The following is a 17,796-nucleotide window of genomic DNA, read 5'->3' as shown; positions in this document are numbered from 1 at the left end:
TAACATACTTCAATTCAGGAAGTATTTATCTCGGTAATGACATTGGGATACAAAATATTGCTACTTTCATACCTGATAGTGAGAAAATTCTCAAGGTTAAGATACAGATGCAATTCAGTGGAGATCCTTTAAAGCCAGCATCATGCCCTTTGATCAAATGTTAATCGTGTATTCTAAATGGACATAGATAGTGGACATATTCAACATGTTAGAGACACTCTTAATATCTGAACTCAGCATGTTCAGTTCAGAATTGGTTTTAGAATAACCTGAATTGTCTTAAGGGGCAATTATAGGCACCCAACATTTTTAGGTTTATTTTTGTATTAAATATTTGGAATGGAGAATCTCAATATTCCTCATCATGCATGGATTTTGGTATTAGACAGCCAAGAACACTTTTTAAAATCCACTTGTCATTATCTGTCAAAAAGTTTTGAATCAGAGACTATGGGATACTTTTTAACTAAATAGCCTATGGTGGTTAAAAACTAAAATAGTGTGGTTGAAATTTTCACACAGTGAAATGAAGATCAGAACTTGGGTTTTAAGTTCAGAAATTAAGAAGTGTAATGGACCAAGGCACCAAATTTGACAGGTAGTATCATCAAAGTGTGCATGTGAATCTGTGTTGCAATCTGGTGATTGTTTATGAGATGAATTGTGCAGGGATCTATCAGTTTCTGTTGGGATTTAATGAGTTGGAAGAACTAAGGATCCTCAAACTGTTCTCCACAAGGACTGCAGTTACATAGTCTTCCAAATCCATACATAAATAATACTGGGATGTAGACAGTGTGAACTGAGACTTTACTTCATGATAGATCCAATATTGTTATAAAATTTTATCTGTTTGAAGACAGGAAAATCGAGTAAGTAGATTGCTTATTGAAATAATGAAAAATGACTGATGCTTCTTTGAAAAATTCTATTATATATAAATTATTCTTTAAAAGTTAAATTATTTTGGTCATCTGCAAAAAAATGAGCTTTTAGTATTAAAAACATATTATGTGGAAGCTTTTAATATCAAAATATAATTGTGTTTATCAGGATTAACATTTACTTTCTAAAATGTATTTAGGGGAGGTATAGAGTAAGGGCATACATATACTGCTCTTGCAGAGAACCTGGGTTCAGTTCCCAGCACCCAAACTGTGGCTCACAACTTTTACTACACTTCCAAGGGATCCAATACACACTTTTTATCTCAGGCACCAGTTCTGTAGGTGGATGCCATGCATACATGCAGCAACACACACATACATATAAAATTAAATAAATGTTTCAAAGCGCATTGTTTTTCTTAATTACACCAGTGACCAATATAATACATCTCAACACTTCTTTGTATATTATCACAGTTCACAGTCTTCCTGATGTCTGTCTGTGCTATGGCAGGATGCTCTCACTCTCTCCTATTTCTCACATCACAATTACTCATAGATTCTGTTATCTTGTGTTGCAGGTTTCAACTTCTACCTCTTTCTGGGTTAGGGTGAGCAATCACTCTGCTAAAAAAAGACCTTGGGGTGATCTCAGTGTGTTCTCTTTGAGTAGCTTTTCTCTTTCACATATACATGTTACAGGAAACTTCTTTTCGCTGAAACTACTTGGAGAATTTTTGTACTGTTGACCATGTTCAACAGTTGATGTCTGTCATCCTTGACTTTTCATTCCTCTTCTAAATGAACATATTCAGCTATAACATGGCCATCTGCTCTTAAATGAGGAGATTATACATGGGAACATAGCATTGTCACAGATTTCTGACTATCAAAGTGATTCTAAAGAATTGTACCTTCTTCCTGTCAAGATTATTTTCATGTTCATCTGCTAGAGTGTCATGTCTTTACCACAGTAATACCTGCTTCATAATCCAAGGGGATATCCCAAAGAGAAACCAGGGCTCCATTGAAGTTTTATTTGGTGTCACGAAATATCTTCTTACTTAGAAATAACATTTAATAATTAAATTTGCATTCGAAGTTTTAAAAATGGTACTTCTTTAGATTATACTTATGGTTCCTAGAGTCACATGGAAATTTTGTGAACCTGCATCATCTGTGTTCATTAATTACGACAGTGAGGTGTGGGATGGCTGTGACTAATTACCATAGTTACTGAGGTGGAGCACCACCTGTCCTAATCTTCAGATACCTCTTTGATGAGGATGCTATTTGGGACTTTACTGTCCACTGATGAGATCAAACAGCAGTAGATGTGATAGAACTTGTGGTAACAACAGATGGGGTCTCAAAGGCAAAAAGAACTATGAACTCAAATCACTCCTGCATATCTCTCAGAGTGCTACAAATAGCTGTAGCCTTTGATCAGAATCTAAAAACCTCTTTCCCTGGAGATCAGCAATCTGATATCCTCAGGTCATTTGTAGAGTCATAAGGTCCATCAAAGTAAGAATTTCTTCCTGAAGACTTTAAGGGGAAGTGACATCATTTTTATATTTTAGAAAGAGTTCATGTCTGGACTATTACAGAAATATGTTTCTAAGAATTTTCAGTTAATTCTATGTTGATTTTGTAACAAACTAGATTATCTCTCAGATGTTAGAAATTCACAAAATTATATGTATTGAATTATTCTCCCATCCCATAATACTAACCGGAACATAGAATTTGTCAATAGTACAGTGCACATTTTTCACTAGTAATTTTTTTAAAACATGATTCTCTTTTACTCTGTCCCTCTGCTAACATATGCTTACCTTACTGTCTTACTCAGCTTAGTGATAAACACATATTAAAGGAAAACCTATCTTTGCTGCTCTCAGCCCTCCCAAACTTTTCATTCAGTGCTTTACGTCTTCAGACCATAATAGAGTATTTACTAATCTCTTGCCATGTAAGTTCCCATTGGATGATTTATTCATTAGATCCTAACAATTTATTGGATCTTAAAAGTTAGTTTTAAATTAATTTTGTTTTCTTCCATATTTCACAATCACATGCACAAAACACATTCCCGTGGAATACACTTTGTTCAGAGGAGATAAACATCAGTATTTGTGGCATTAATAATCATAGGCTTTCTTAAAATTGTGCCTTCATTCCATAGAGTGAACAGTGCTTAATTAAACTGGAGAATGTGGGGTACAAATTAGATGTAGAACCTGGGTTTAAACATATGCTATATATTCCTTGACAGAGTAATGCAAATTGATAAGAAATACAAAATTTGACATGGTATCATTAGTGACTTCCATTAAAACTGTTTGTAAATTGTTATGTTATGGGATTTTCTGCCTGATTCCACAGCTGCCTTGCCCCAAATAAATATATAAATGCTATATTGGTTATGAAACTGTTGGCCGGTGGATTGGGCTTCTTATTGGCTAGCTCTGTCTTAATATTTAGCCCATAACTACTACGCTATGTATTTCTTCACGGTCTTATCTTACTGGAGAATGCCTACCTCATCGTGTCCTCCCTTCCCGGGCTCCCCTGGAGACCCCTCTCTGTATACATTTCCCAGAATTCTCCTTATCTGACAGCCCTGCCTATCCTCCATCCTGGCCACTAGCCAAACAGTTCTTTATTTATCAACCAATAAGACAAACGTACATACAGAAGGACATCTCCCATCAGTAAATAGTGTTTTTCCAGTTAAGTTTCTGTTTCTGGATTAAGATCATGAACAAAGGCAACTTGAGGGAGGGAAAGGTATATTTGGCTATGAGGTGACAGTCCATCATCAGGGTAAGCCAAGGAAAGAACTGAAGCAGAGATTGATACAGAGTCTTATTTGAACTAGGCAAAGATGTGTTACATTTGTTTATGCTGCAATTTCTTAAATAAGCAATGTTACTGCTTTACCTAGCCTGCCTAAAGGCATCCCAGTGGTCTAATAAAATGCTGAATGACCAATACCTAAGCAGGAGAAGAATAGTTCAGGTTGGTAGGCAGAGAGAATAATTAGAAGAAATTTAGGCTTGAGAGAGAGGATGAACAAAGAGAATGAGGGTGAAAGAAAGGGCTTTTTCCTGAGGACCAGATTTCAGGCAGACAGATAAGAGAAGCATGGAAGTAGGAGAGTAAGAAATAAAGAAAGAAAGGATGGAAAGAAGGAAGGAAGAAAGGAGGGAAGAAGGAAGGAAGGAAGGAAGGAAGGAAGGAAGGAAGGAAGGGGAAGGAAGGAAGAATGGACAGATGGGAGAAGGTAAAAAGTAGATAAATAGAAACAGATTAAAATAAGAGGTAAACTAAGGCTGAACATTCGTAACTAATATCGTCTCCATGTCAGGTTTTGGGAGCTAGTTGTTGGATCAAAAGAAAAAGCCTGTTACAAGAATATTACTTACTACCTTGGTCTGCATTCTTTATAATATAACACAATACCACCTACCCAAATCAGTTCACATAAATCATTAATCAATCAAATGCCCTAACAGACCCAACAACAGGACAATATGATAAAGGCAATTGTACAAATTGTTCTGTCTGCCCAAGAGACTCTATTCTGTGTCAAGTTGACAAAAAAAAAAAAACTAATCAAGACAGGTATGCAATATTTTGTACCATCAAAACTGAGGCCAATATCTTTCATTCTGCTAATATTAATTAATGTTGCCAGGATGTGCTTTTTAAATCATGCTTGTATAATATACAAATAGAGGGGTATAGAGAGAATGTTTTTGAATGGCTCTTATTTTATATTTCTGTCTATGATATGATTATCACATTGTTATGACTGAAATTGGCTCTATGCATGCACAAAGTGTCACATTACTATGATCTGTTTTGGGGTTGTGGGTGTAGCTCAATGGTAGAAAGTTTGTTTTAGATAAATTTGACAAACAGGGTGATTAATGCACTACAAAATAAAAAAAATTGTCTGGTTTGAAAAGATGAGAATTGAGTCTAGCATTGATGAAATATCATGTGATTAGACATGCATAAGCTAGTGTATTATCTTTCTGTCTCTTCTGTATTAGTCTTTTCATTGTCTAAGTGGCTTTCCAAACACCAACCCATGGCTTTCATTTCATTATGACAAAGTGGCCACACAGAAAAGTGTAGAACTGTCCCTTGTTGGCTGTGTTATCTCTGCCTCTGTTCTGGTAAATGGAGACAAGTAACGGGGGCATTCATCTCTAGGAACTCTGGGAAGTTTTTTCTTCCTTCAAGGTAAAAAGTTTTTAGATATTAGAGATGTTATTAGAGAAAATATAGGGATGAATCTTTTGGATAACAGATGGCTTCTACAGCACCAGGACTTAACTAGTAAACAGACTTGATATCCCTCACTGCCAGGTTAATGTGCCACCAAATGATTGACTAGTCTTTCATGGACCTTGTTGAAGTTCAGTCCCTGGAAAATCACGTTCAATACTCAAGAAAGTCAATCAACACTCTCCCAAACTTCTTCCCCAAGGGTGGGGTTGTCTTCTCCAAAGTTGAGAGGTGGGGGCAGTAAACAATCCAACAACAATGAAAAAAAAATCCAAATGCTTACCAACTAAGACGAACAATTCAATATGTCATTCTCTAGTAAATTTTTTAAATTTTTCATAATTGTTTTCTTTTTAATGCCCCCCCATACACGCATTTTTTTTGACATGCTGTGTTATTATTATGCTGTTTTTATAAATTATTGGGATATGTTCTGTAGAACACATCCAGTACTTCCCTATCCATTTTACTTTTCTCTACACAGAAAAAAGAAATGTACTGTTTTGGACGAAGTGAGGCAAACGGGTTCATGAATAAACATTTAATTCATGCTTGTACTTCCCTTTCTGGGTCACTGATTGATTCCACAGGTTGAATTGCCTCTTCGTTCACTCTCACTATGACAGGACTTATCTATATTGGGTTCATCTCTTCCCACTATGATGGATCTTATATCCGTATTGGGTTCATCTCTTCCCACTATGACAGACCTTACTCATATGTGAGACTTTGCTACTTGATTTGACACCATTTGGGAAATTTTAATCTTAAAGCATACAAAAGAATCTAGGAAGGATATTTTGAACAGTTTCTAAGAAAGTGTCTCCAGTTTCCTCTATAGTGATTATACTTAACCCTTGGATCATATCTCTCCTGTCTTTCAACCTATTCTGTACTTGAAGAATAGGGAAGAATTAACTTGTCATAAACTAAAATGCAGCTAAGAAGAAGTATTGGTTATTCCTTAAGCAATTTACATTTTCCGTTATTGTTTTAAACATTCCTTAATTCCAAATTCTATATTCCGATGAAAATATGAAACAGCTTACATGTTTTCTGCAGTTGAAATATGATAATATATGAAAATGAGTTAATTTATCAGATTATATTCATACCACTAATATATATATATTATGTATATATTAAACCATATGAGGTTTTTTATATACATATATATATATATTGAACTATATGAAATTATAAATGTTTGGATTTATTTACAAAAATAGTCATTACAATATGACTTAAACAAATTATCATAACAAAGCTTACAAAAGGATCATTTTGAAAAATGCTTCCTCTCTAAGTAGCATTGAAATGATGTTGTATTATATAATCACAAATGTGTAGTTAAGAACTTTCTCAGTCTTTTACTGTGCAAATTGAACATATCTCCATTTCTACACTGCAACTGATTGTTGTTTGACATATAAATACAGGAATTATATGAATGTATAATTTGCATCAAGTTGTTTTTGAGGCAACTACAGGCAGTAGTTTGTCCATTAGACTTTCTATATTTTTTTAACATTCTTCTTACTGTGTCAAATGTATTAACAAAATAATAGAGTATTTTAGTTGCAACTACTGTGCAACTGACTGAAGTACCTGGTGTTTTTCTTGACTCCTATTTGTATGGCATTAATACAAGAGTAGTAATTTTAAAAATAGTAAAATATTTTAGTGAATGTAAACATTTGCAGATGTGTTGATTTTTCCTGGCTTGACTCAAGGAACCATGAATGTTAATGAACAGATGCTTTGATTTAAGTAGGATTTGCAGCAAAATATTAAAAATGGAAAATACTTTCTTAATGAAAGGTCTTCTACATTATTCCACAAATTCAGACTTATTTGCAAATAAATAGACTAAAATTTAAAAGGTTTATTGTTATTAACTATATTAATATCCTCTAGCCACCTTCTTGAATTTCTACAAACCTATAGGTTTGAAATTAGGGGAAACTAATTTCTGAAATTCTTGGGGCTTATATTTCAAAATCAAGTCATCCTCTGGTCTGACACCGACTGGAGGTTCAAGAATATTACCTCTCTGCATCTCCCAAGATTCAGAAACCACCTGGGGGCCTTTGTTAACTGAATCCCATCAGATCTCTGCCTGTACCATATTAGAGTCTTCCTCTTGTCTTGTTCTATCTTGTATTTGTCCATCAGAATCCTTTCAATTAGATATAAGGCCCATCTAGAGAGCTAAGCACTAATATTCTAAATGTAATAGTGTTTATGAATGCTTCTTAAGTAAGGCTGTATTCATATTAATGCCTCATGTATTTCTGGACTTTTATCATCCTACTCACTACACAAAAAGAACTATGAAATGCAGTGTTTTATAAAGCTATTGCTTTTTATGTCTTCACAGATTTGGTGGAAAACCTGGTTGTTCTGTGCCAATGATAATTCATACCTCAGAATATTTATTAGTTTATTTGATCAGGTGAAGACCAGTTTTATGAAACACACTTTTCAAGGCAAGACACCTAAAAACTGTGTGCTTGTCCTAGTCTATAACAATTACCCACCAACAGATATGCCTTTCTCATAAACCAATGAAATGATCCCCCTGCAGCAACTAGGTCTGTGAGCATGACATAAATTTGTGTTGCTGTGTGTCCTTGAATTCTTGACTCCATTCTTTCAAAGACTGTGTCCATGATGGATGATTTGTCCTGAATAGTTGTGACTTTCCTGATCAGCCCAGATTTCTCACCGCAGAATTCAGAGCAAATTCAACATTATCAATGCATTTCTAATATCAATGTTGTCTACAGCATCCTTTGGCACAGTCAGTCATTATTATATCTTTACATTTTCTCACCTCCTATCTTACTGAAAAGGAATTTCTTGAGTAAATGCAGTATTTTTATCACTGAATTCAATGTGATTCATTTCCTAACAATTCATTATATTCTACATTGCTTTACACTTTCTTCATATATGAACAATGTATGGCTTACAACTCATTTTTACTCTTTTGTTCTATTCTCAAGATAAGATCTCAAAAAGATCACATTACATGATATATTTTTCTCGTGTCACAAACACACACACACACACACACACACACACACACATATATAATTTATTTAATATTTTTCTTATTTTATATATCGATCCCATTTCGTTAAAAGTATTACATAGTATGTTGCCTATCAGGGAGTTAATAACAAAAAGGAATTCACATTGTACATTTAAACAATTATTTATTTTACTTTTTTGAGATTAGACCACAATCACATCACTTTCTACTTCCATTTCCTTACTCAAAACCTTCCCATTTACTCTGTTCATTTTCAGATTCATATCTTCTTTTTCATTAATTGTTGTTACATATGTATATGTATATACATGTATATTCCTAAATACATAGATACAATCTACTAGAACAGATCTATTCTATCTCAGGCAAGATCACAACAATCGGTTATCCAATACCAATATCAGGTATTCTGCATAAGGAAATTTTATAAATACTAATTTCAGCCATCTTCCTGGAAATATGGTTACCCATCTGGAATAATGGTGAGCCAGATATCTCTTTTAGGATCTATACTTCCATGTTCCTTTAGAAAGCCAATTGGAGAGTAGGGTGGCAAACCCATTGTACAAATATAATGATCCAATGTCTTTTGAGGGTGCAGGCCCTCCATAAATATGAATGTGTAGCAATTGGGAAATGACATGATACATTAATTTCTGATATAGTTGGAATGGCCTTCTTGTACCTTCTGATGATTAGAAGGTACAACTACCAAGACACAGCTACAGTTTCCATGCTCGCCTCATTTCTAGCTTCCTGCTATACCAAGACATAAAAGTACAAGGATAAAGCTTAATTTTTCTATTCATTGTTTCTAATTCCTTGCTTACATGATAACCTCCCCCATTACAATTAACACACCCCTCTTTATTTCTAGTGACTGAGAAGCATTCACCTTCTCAATTTCAATTATTCTTTATTGAGTTTCGATGAGTTTAATTGTGTGTGTGTGTGTGTGTGTGTGTGTATGTGTGTGTGTGTGTATGTGTGTGTGTGTGTGCGTGCACGAGCATGCATGTGTGTGCTCCAATGGTTGTTTTGTCTTCCAAGAATCCTGCTGGCATGATCTCTGCCTCTGAACTTCGGAGGTTGTGGGATTTATTTAGACCCCTCTCCTTATAGCAGCATACAAAAGTTTCTATCCATGATCAAATAGAGATAGTGTTGGGAGCATTACATTTCAATAATCTTAATGTTCAGAGTCATGCCTTTCTCATTTCAAGTCCTTTGAACATTTTTAGTTATCAATTTATGGTGTGTATGTGTGTATGTTATATGCATGCACACTGGAATACTTACTTTTTCACACAGATGTATGTGTGGGAACACATGTGTGTGCATGAGTTCATGTTGAGGCCTGACATTGGTGTGCATACTCATCCTTGATTGCTTTCCCGCCATTTTCATTAAGGAAGGGTCTCTTAAGAAAACCTAGAGTTTCCAGGTAAGACTAGTTATCCTAGTCAGCTTGAGCTGTGAACTCTGTCTCTGCTATCTGATGCTGGCATTACAGGCAAACCACCATGAAACCAGACATTTCTTAAGTTCTGTGGACTGGAACGCCAATCTTCATGTTTCCATAGCTCTACTTAGTCATCTCTATCTCACTTACTACTTTTTCATGAATTCTACTCAGTTTCTTCATAGGAGAAATATTATTAAGCTTAATTTTCATGTTGTTTGTATTTTATAAAATACTTGCATAAATGATACCAATTAGACTCTTTTTAAAATATTTTAAAAATGTCTTTAACGTAGTCTTTCTGAGGAATTCGGGGGTGAGAGAGGAATCTCCAAGCTCATCCTGTTAACCATCTGCTTCATAAATTTTCTAGGGAGCTTATTAAAATGCAGATTTTACAATACCCTAATCTAATCAAAATCCCTAGGGCTGGGTCCAAATTTGGGCTTCTTTAGGTGATTATTATTCATAAAAATGATTACAAACTCCTGGAGCGGGAGGCAAATGAGTAAAGAGGTGGTTTGTAGTTTTCTTTCTTTCTTTTAAGAAAATGTGGTTTCTTTGTTTCAAAGATTTTTTTGGGGGGGTGTTATTGCAAGTAGTCTCACTTTTATACTTTTAGATATTCTTTATTGATTTATTTCTTACATTCTGATCCAAGATCCCCCTCCATCCTCTTTACCCCATTCCATCCCCCTTCTAAGTCTACTAAGTTCGTCCCATCATTTCCTTAAGGCAGGACGAAGGGCTCTCCATCCCTTCCTTCCTAGGCTGAGCAAGGTATTTCTCCATATATATTGGCCATCACAAAGTCAATTTATGCATTAGAGTTAGATCTTGGACCCACTGCCAATGACTTCATATATTGCCCCAGCTGAAACAAAGTTTCCTGTGTTCAGGGAGGCCAGTTCAGTCTTATGCTGGTTCCTGAGTTGTCAGACCAGAGTCAGTGATCTCTCACTAGCTCCTGCCTATTGATTCTGTGGGTTTTCCCATTGTGGTCTTGACTCCCTTGTTTATATTATTCTCTTCCCTCACTTTGATTGTACTCTAGGAACTCAACCCAGTGGTCAGTTATGGATTTCTGCATTTGTTTCCATATGTTTCTGGAAGAGGGTTGTGGCTTCTCTAGGTTGTGGATTTCAGCCTGGGTATCTTTTGCTTTATGCCTGGTATCCACTTATGCTGTACATGCTTTATTTGTCTTTCTGAGTTGGGTTACCTTACTTGGGAAGTTGTTTTTCTTGTTCTATCCATTTCCCTGAAAATTTCAGAGTATCATTTCTTAATGCTGAGTAGTACTCCACTGTGTAAATGTGCCACATTTTCTGAACAAGCTGAGACAGAAATCAGAGAAAAATAACCCTTTACAATAGCCACAAATAACATAGAGAATTCTCACCAGAACAATCTCAAATGGCAGAAAGACACTTAAGGAAATGCTCAACATCATTATTTATCAAGGAAATGCAAATAAAACAACTCTGAGATTCCATCTTATATTTATCAGAATGGCTAAGATAAAATATATCAGTGACAGCTTATCCTGGAGATGATATGGAATAAGAGGAATACTTCATTGCTAGTGGGAGTGCAAACTTTTACAGCCTCTATAGAAATCAGTATGGTCATTTCTCAGAAAATTAGGAATCAGCCTACCACAAAACCCTGCAATACCACTTTTGGGGATATACCCAAAGGACATACATTCACATTACAAGGACATTTGCTCAACTCTGTTCATAACAAAATAATTCATAATAGGCAGATCTTGGAAACAACCTGGATGGTCCTCAACAGAAAAAAAGCATAAAGAAAATATGGTACATTTATACAATGTAGTACTACTTAGTAATAAGAAACAATGACATCCTGAAATTTGCAGTTTTACAGTTTATTTATGGTGATATTAGAGACATTTATATACTTGGCTCATTAGCACCGTAATTGATGGTGCTATAAACCCAAACACAAGAAAACTGTTTCCACTGATTGCGAAATAAGTTATAAAACATCATATTATTAAAAAATGTGGAAGTTCACAGAATTAAGAGCCCAAAGTATTGTCCACTTTGTCTTTTATCTCTTTTTTTTAACTTTAAAAAGAGTAAGTCTATTGCTTGCCACGAGAGTGAAAAGCTAGCAAAGCTTGCTTATTCCCCCAGACACTTAGAAACCTTGAAGCCAATGAAACAATTGGCCAATGAAGCCCTTGGTTTATTCATTATTGTTTCCCATTTTACTCCACTTCCCCCAACACACACCTCACATCTGTATCTGCAGCATTGCAGTACAAACCAATCTTCAATAGATTTTGCTAGTTTTTGATGACTTAGTCTGTTTTTAATTTAATAAGCAACTGCTCAAGAAGAAAAATCGAGAGGATAAGCTCACTTATGGTCTTGAGAAGAGCTGGGTGAGAGAGAAACATGACCAAAATATATTTTGGAATGAAGTTATTAAAAAAATTTTAAAATAATAGAAATTATATATGCAACTATTAATATCATAAAACGTACAATTACTTAACTGGTAGTATACTAAAACCTCCACTTTTGAGAAAAACGAATTATAGCATAATAATTTCATGAGTTAGATAAGTTGTAAATTGTCAGTATGTAATTTCATCACACTCAGTATGCACATTTCTCATACTACTTAAAAATAGTCATGCACACCAATTTTTTCTCATCTAATATTCCCTAAGTCACCACCAATTATAGTGATGAATCAACCAGAAGACTTGACTTGAGAGCTATAGTTATTTATAAAGTACAGATGAGTTATATTTTTATGGCTGTAGTGATATTATCCATTTTTTCTTTAAATGTATACTATCTACAATCAGTTATGATGGAAAACTCTTCAACCAAGGAAAAAAATGAAAACATTTCAATCATCTCCCTATTGAAAATTATTTTGATATAAGGCTTTGATTTGGTCTTGCTGTCTTAGAAAAATTATTTAAATTGATACAAATGTGATTGTAAAAGTTAGATATATTTTAATGTGGCTTCTAAGTGATATTAATGAGTATTTGTAATTATGCAGTTATAGAGAAATGGGCACAGAAGAAACCAAGACTATATGGGTGTAATCTCTACTAATTTCATGGTTTTGCTACAAGTTCAAAGCAGGAAAAACAAATAGTTTATATCCAGTTATTAAGCTCTATAATTCTGTTTAGTTTTGACATTGTCTTTCAAACGAAATGAATGTTGACCGACTGTGATTTTGTTTGAGTGGCCAGAACACTTCTCTAAGTTTCCTTTTCAGTAAAGTCAGAACTGATCCTTAGATCAGCTTTTGCTATCCCTGACTCCAATTGTTTTGTAGAAAGATTAAAGATGTGGACTCTGGGATAATCTAAGATTAAGTTCTACTTCCACAATTCAGGAGCTGATAACTCATTGGTAACAGCCCTCATCCCTGATTAACAAATGGATCTCTAACTTTCAATTGTATAGTGATACGCACACAGGATAGAATTACTGTTTAAGATGAAAAATATTAGGGTATTTTATTTGGTTGCATATGATATTTAGTTGTGATATTTCCCCATATCATATAAAAACTCCATTTAAACTCCTTTTATGAGGATGTTTCCACAGTGGTAGGTTTTTCTTTTGGCTTCTCAAAAAGACTTTATGGTTAGATACCCCTTCCCCCCCAAGTCAGAGAAGCATGTTCTTGTACTAGATAGCAATTAACACAGAGATCCACAACTGGATATCATGCAGATAGTGAGTGACATTGGGGCACTCAACTATAAATGGGATGACTTTAATACATTCCTCCGCTCAAAGCTCAGGAATCTATACAGAATAGAAGGCAAAAAGAATGTAAGAGCCAGAGGTCCCGAACAACTTCAAGGAAGCACTATTTTCCAGACACTTTAGGGCTAATGCACATATGAACTTTCAGAGACTGTTTCAACTGATAACTGCCAAGACAGGAAATACGAGTTTTCTTCCATGGAGTGTCACTATGTATATCAACCACATGATGACAGGATTCATGTTCAAGACTAGTTGGCCAACATAATTTGGATCACATGAAGTAATTTTCAAACTTATTTCTGTTAGTAAAAACATAGTATAGTCTATAACACACATTATCCTAAAATATTCCCAAAATAAGGAATTATATTTTGATTAAGTTGAAAGAAAATAGTATGTATTTCCCCTTGTCCACTAAAGAGTCTAAAAGTTCATTAAACAATATACATTAAAACCTTTTAAGAGGCTGAAGCAATTATTTGATTGATAGAGTCACCATTTTTCCAGAGCACTGAGGTTTGATTCCTCACAAATTTGCCAGGTAGCTTACAATTACCTGCAGTTCAAGTGTCAGAGGATCTGATGCCCTCTTCTGAACTCTCTAGTCATTTGCATGCACATGGCCCACATGCACACACTCAGCCACACACACAAGCACATACACTAATAAATAAAAGTTGATAAATAACTAAATATTTTGAAAAATTATACATGTGAAAAAAATTTTGAATTTTGGGTCATAAATATACTTGAATAGTTTTATTCTCTCTGGAAACACATTCCAATATAAATTTTAAGTCACAAATGGAAGCAGATGGATCTTTTGTATCCATAAAGTGTCATTTCTATGTACTGTGTGCACATGCAATACAGAAGACATTGCAGCATCATTGAACAATATTTGCAAATAGCCACAACATTATTTTTTTTTCTTATTCTTCATCAACTCAAAACCTGACCGTAACCATTTCTATGTTTTTTTTTTTTTTTCGATGAGATGTCAGCAGGGAAAGAGATGATGAATGACACTCAGAGATCTGCTCCAAGCAATATTTTTGGAAAGGGCATGTGTTTAGCAGTGTTTATTTCAAAGGATACAAACTATACCCTCAGATTTTCTCTCTGATCTTGAAGGTCAGACAATGACAATGAACATTTTTTAAAGGTACCTGTTGTTCATGCTTCTTTTTATTATTCTTCCTTATAAAAGTATTGCTTAAAGTGCTTTTTATAAAAATTTAGAATAAAAAAGTAAAAACAGTCTGTTCAAAAATTGAGTGCTAATATAATCATGTTCAGTTGACTGCATTGAGCATAAAGTCATGATAGCATTATTGCTTGAGAGAAGGGCTCTTTGTTAGAAACATACCTAAATAAAACAAAATCATTTAACATATAATAATTCCTAGTCATGACATATTCACATTCACTTACCAGTAGCTAAGATTCCAATTCTTTCATTTTTATTATTTTTATAATGATATATCATTATCATAGTATCACAGATTTCTATATCTACTTCTCCTTTTTTCCAGTAATATAAAAATAACCCTGAAAGGTGAGTACTGAGTAAACATGAATATTAAGGAGGCTGTAGATAAATATTCACCAAAGGAAACAAATTACCTTACTTTGGACAACAAAATGGTTTCCAACAGTTTTGGATCCCCCCTTGCTTTCCTTGTCCTAGAACTAAAATCTTAATCTCATAATAATGTAGTTTCTCCAACCTACATACAATAATACCAGTCTCAATTAGTTTACTTTTTAGCATCTCAATGTGTGATTAACTTGCCTTTTTGGGCATGTTTTCATTGCACATGGTTCTGTGATTCATAAGGATGTTTTCATGTAAGTTTATAATGTACTTTGACCATGCTGTCCCCATGTGCCAGATTCTTTGTGTCTGTGCATATTCTTACTCTCCATCTTCATGCATGTTCTTTCTTCAGTCATTATTTGATCTTTCCAGTTTTGTTTTTAGAACCAAGGTTCAAACAAATAAATATCTGAGAAAGGAGGGAGATGATTGAAACTTGTTTTTCAAAAGAAACTAAAATAGGATATCTAGTGCCTCTTGTTCTGTCAAAAAGTCATGTAGTGGTATAGTATGTTACCTAGAAAAGTGATGTTCACAATGTATGTGTTACGGAGGGTGACATATCCAGCAAATAATAAACTGAAACATTGAAGGTTGTTGTCAGTTGAAAAGCCCCTCTCACGCCATTGCATCTCCATTTCTTACATGAGAAGATGTATGCCTTCTCACTTGGTAATAATCTAATAGCATGTTACTCTCCATTGAAAACTTCCTGTCTGATACAGATTTCTACTGCCTCCTGCATAGCATCTGCCAGTGTTTTCTACATTTGGTAAATATGTTTTGTTATTAAAAACCATATACTCGGCAAATAATAATAATTAAACATAATTACTATTTTATTTTAATCCTTAGGGAATGGCATATCTTAGAATTCTCATTGTAAAATAATTCTTTTGGGACAGACTTAAAACTAGAAATAATGTACCTACAATTTGCCATAACTGTGTGCATTAGAAGAATGCTACAATATTATGACTTGAATAAACTGGTTTTGAAATTACAGCATTAGTGGTATCAACAATAAGAACTTCAACAAACTTAAAGCTAAGAACTAATAAGAAGGTTCCCCATTAGCAAAATAAAATTCCATGGTTACATGGCACCCCTTCCATTCCCTTATTATCAATACTATAAACAATCTGTTTTATTCAATGGGATGGCAGTAGGTTTATCAAACACTCCAAGAAAGGATTCATGTTCAGGAGTAGTTGACCAATGCCAGCAATCATAAAGCATTCATGACCTAGTTGCCTTGGGGGGGGGGGGCAAACATCATAGGATTTTTAGGTTAAAGTCCATGGTTTCTGGGGCACCATGTGCCTTGCAGTTCCAGAGGCAGTGAAGCATTCAGGCCACTTTGCATTTCTGTGTATGTCCTCTCAAAAGTCAAGGAAGCATGGAAGCTTACCAGAATAGTTGGTCTTAGATTTAATCTTGAGTACACTATATATTGTGCAAAATTCATTGCATCCTGGCAACTACAAATGTATTGGTCCTGACAATTGCCATTATGTTCTGTTTTTGATAAAAGTCTGTAAAGTCCTATTGATCTCAATAAAAATTGTCACAGCCTCAGTTCTGTTGTGCCTGCTTCACTGATGTGGTTTCGTTCCTTGACCAATCATGTCAGGTGACTTTGGCGTGGTAAATAAGTGTGAGTACGTACCTACAGGGCAACATATAATGATTTCCCAGTTTTCTGTGTACTCTTGTTTGACTACAGTTTAATGTTTTGTTTTCCTTTGGGGTAGCTGTTTCATTTGGTTTTCTTCATTTTAGGAGGTTTTGTTGTCCTATTTTTTTTTTTAAAGAAGAGCTTAAAGTTGGGAGGGTAGGGAGGAGGAAATAATTTAGATGGGCTTTTGGGAGGGGAAGAATATGATCAAAATATATTTAAATTTAAAATTTATTTACATAATAAAAATATAAGAAGAAAAAGGTATAAAACAACAAAAAATAAGTATCATTCAGAATGAAGCCCTGTGTTCTTTCCTGTTTGAGTATAATCCACTATTACTGCATTATAAGTTGATCTGGAATATTTTAAGAGACTGGAAATACAACAGGTTAGATGAAGTTATTCTGAAGAATAATCCTAAAATAATTAGTAGCTGTTACTATAAACTTATGTCACTAATAGAAAATATTCTTTCTGTTTCTGAAAAAATATGTATCAATACATACCTCTGATAGAAACATATTAAACATGTTTTCACAAGTGGAATCATCATATTGGAAGCATTACTTTCCTATATTAAACGGGTTATCTTTCTAGATATTAGTCATGCATATATATATAAAATATATTATAATGGATGATATATAAAATAATATACAAATGTTATATATCTATGTATAATATATAATGTACTGTATTTATAGAAAGGATGTTAGTATATTACTGTACTGCCTTTGCCTAGCATGGTGGTAGAAATGTGCTTCCATGGCTAAAATAATTTTATAATGCAATGAGTTGCTCAGGAGCATTGAAGCTGTCTGCAGCATCTGACCAAACTGAGGCTTCAATTTACAAACACAGTTGGAAGCCTTTGAAAGCAACTTTCAGATGCCAGCACATAGGCCTTCCAGATTCTGAGCATCTTCTGTCAGGAGTGATGACTAGAAATCAGATACCCTCTGCCTGTGGGAAATCAAGTTTGTTTCTCATTTTGTAGCTGCCAGCTTGAGGACTCATCAGCTAGGAC

This window comes from Phodopus roborovskii, unplaced genomic scaffold (genome assembly GCF_943737965.1).
Source record: "Phodopus roborovskii unplaced genomic scaffold, PHOROB, whole genome shotgun sequence".
NCBI classification, from domain to species: Eukaryota; Metazoa; Chordata; class Mammalia; order Rodentia; family Cricetidae; genus Phodopus; species Phodopus roborovskii.
Note: the sequence above shows the minus strand (reverse complement) of the source record.